Source organism: Salmo trutta, unplaced genomic scaffold (genome assembly GCF_901001165.1).
Source record: "Salmo trutta unplaced genomic scaffold, fSalTru1.1, whole genome shotgun sequence".
Lineage (NCBI taxonomy): Eukaryota > Metazoa > Chordata > Actinopteri > Salmoniformes > Salmonidae > Salmo > Salmo trutta.
In genome coordinates this window covers 40,249-43,506 of record NW_021822886.1, presented here as the reverse complement: position 1 = coordinate 43,506, position 3,258 = coordinate 40,249, and positions in this window count along the sequence as shown.

Sequence of the window (3,258 nt, the reverse complement as noted above, 5' to 3'; positions counted from 1 at the left end):
CCATGGCCTTTGGTTTTGCCTTTACCTCCCTTATCTCACCTCATTTGCTCACATTGTACATAGACTTATTTTTCTACTGTATTATTGACTGTATGTTTGTTTTATTCCATGTGTAACTCTGTGTTGTTGTATGTTGTCGAACTGCTTTGCTTTATCTTGGCCAGGTCGCAGTTGTAAATGAGAACTTGTTCTCAACTAGCCTACCTGGTTAAATAAAGGACTTCTTCTCAACCAGCCTACCTGGTTAAATAAAGGACTTGTTCTCAACTAGCCTACCTGGTTAAATAAAGGACTTCTTCTCAACCAGCCTACCTGGTTAAATAAAGGACTTGTTCTCAACCAGCCTACCTGGTTAAATAAAGGACTTGTTCTCAACTGGCCTACCTGGTTAAATAAAGGACTTGTTCTCAACTAGCCTACCTGGTTAAATAAAGGACTTGTTCTCAACCAGCCTACCTGGTTAAATAAAGGACTTGTTCTCAACCAGCCTACCTGGTTAAATAAAGGACTTGTTCTCAACCAGCCTACCTGGTTAAATAAAGGACTTCTTCTCTACTAGCCACCTGGTTAAATAAAGGACTTGTTCTCAACCAGCCTACCTGGTTAAATAAAGGACTTGTTCTCAACCAGCCTACCTGGTTAAATAAAGGACTTGTTCTCAACTAGCCTACCTGGTTAAATAAAGGACTTGTTCTCAACCAGCCTACCTGGTTAAATAAAGGACTTCTTCTCTACTAGCCACCTGGTTAAATAAAGGACTTGTTCTCAACCAGCCTACCTGGTTAAATAAAGGACTTGTTCTCAACCAGCCTACCTGGTTAAATAAAGGACTTGTTCTCAACTAGCCTACCTGGTTAAATAAAGGACTTGTTCTCAACCAGCCTACCTGGTTAAATAAAGGACTTGTTCTCTACTAGCCTACCTGGTTAAATAAAGGACTTGTTCTCTACTAGCCAACCTGGTTAAATAAAGGACTTGTTCTCAACCAGCCTACCTGGTTAAATAAAGGACTTGTTCTCTACTAGCCACCTGGTTAAATAAAGGACTTGTTCTCTACTAGCCACCTGGTTAAATAAAGGACTTGTTCTCTACTAGCCACCTGGTTAAATAAAGGACTTGTTCTCTACTAGCCACCTGGTTAAATAAAGGACTTGTTCTCTACTAGCCTACCTGGTTAAATAAAGGACTTGTTCTCTACTAGCCTACCTGGTTAAATAAAGGACTTGTTCTCTACTAGCCTACCTGGTTAAATAAAGGACTTGTTCTCAACCAGCCTACCTGGTTAAATAAAGGACTTGTTCTCAACTAGCCTACCTGGTTAAATAAAGGACTTCTTCTCTACTAGCCTACCTGGTTAAATAAAGGACTTGTTCTCTACTAGCCTACCTGGTTAAATAAAGGACTTCTTCTCTACCAGCCTACCTGGTTAAATAAAGGACTTGTTCTCTACTAGCCTACCTGGTTAAATAAAGGACTTCTTCTCTACCAGCCTACCTGGTTAAATAAAGGACTTGTTCTCAACCAGCCTACCTGGTTAAATAAAGGACTTCTTCTCTACTAGCCTACCTGGTTAAATAAAGGACTTGTTCTCAACCAGCCTACCTGGTTAAATAAAGGACTTGTTCTCAACTAGCCTACCTGGTTAAATAAAGGACTTCTTCTCTACTAGCCTACCTGGTTAAATAAAGGACTTGTTCTCTACTAGCCTACCTGGTTAAATAAAGGACTTCTTCTCTACCAGCCTACCTGGTTAAATAAAGGACTTCTTCTCTACTAGCCTACCTGGTTAAATAAAGGACTTCTTCTCTACTAGCCTACCTGGTTAAATAAAGGACTTCTTCTCTACTAGCCTACCTGGTTAAATAAAGGACTTGTTCTCTACTAGCCTACCTGGTTAAATAAAGGACTTGTTCTCTACCAGCCTACCTGGTTAAATAAAGGACTTGTTCTCTACTAGCCTACCTGGTTAAATAAAGGACTTCTTCTCTACCAGCCTACCTGGTTAAATAAAGGACTTGTTCTCTACTAGCCTACCTGGTTAAATAAAGGACTTCTTCTCTACTAGCCTACCTGGTTAAATAAAGGACTTGTTCTCAACTAGCCTACCTGGTTAAATAAAGGACTTCTTCTCTACTAGCCTACCTGGTTAAATAAAGGACTTGTTCTCTACTAGCCTACCTGGTTAAATAAAGGACTTCTTCTCTACCAGCCTACCTGGTTAAATAAAGGACTTCTTCTCTACTAGCCTACCTGGTTAAATAAAGGACTTCTTCTCTACTAGCCTACCTGGTTAAATAAAGGACTTCTTCTCTACTAGCCTACCTGGTTAAATAAGGACTTGTTCTCTACTAGCCTACCTGGTTAAATAAAGGACTTGTTCTCTACCAGCCTACCTGGTTAAATAAAGGACTTGTTCTCTACTAGCCTACCTGGTTAAATAAAGGACTTGTTCTCTACTAGCCTACCTGGTTAAATAAAGGACTTGTTCTCTACTAGCCTACCTGGTTAAATAAAGGACTTGTTCTCTACTAGCCTACCTGGTTAAATAAAGGACTTGTTCTCTACTAGCCTACCTGGTTAAATAAAGGACTTGTTCTCTACTAGCCTACCTGGTTAAATAAAGGACTTCTTCTCTACTAGCCTACCTGGTTAAATAAAGGACTTGTTCTCAACTGGTCTACCTGGTTAAATAAAGGACTTGTTCTCTACTAGGCTACCTGGTTAAATAAAGGACTTCTTCTCTACTAGCCTACCTGGTTAAATAAAGGACTTGTTCTCAACTGGTCTACCTGGTTAAATAAAGGACTTGTTCTCTACTAGCCTACCTGGTTAAATAAAGGACTTGTTCTCTACCAGCCTACCTGGTTAAATAAAGGTGAAATAAAATAAATAAAATTGCGGACAAAGCGCGATTGGATTGAATCTTAGTATATTTCAACAGCCGTTGTGTCATAGGAAGAGAGCCTATGGCAGCGTAGCCTAGTGGTTAGAGCGTTGGGTTAGTAACTGAAAGGTTGTATTACTCTGTAAGGTAGGAAGAACTCTCTCTTGGCTCTCAGGTATTTGGACAGGTTAGGGGTTAGGTTTAGGGGTTAGGGATTAGGGGTTAGGGTTAGAGATTAGGGGTTAGGGGTTAGAGATTAGAGATTAGGGGTTAGAGATTAGAGGTTAGAGATTAGAGGTTAGAGATTAGAGATTAGGGGTTAGGGGTTTGTAACGTTCGTCGTTATAGAGGGACCAAGGCGCAGCGGAGGTTTG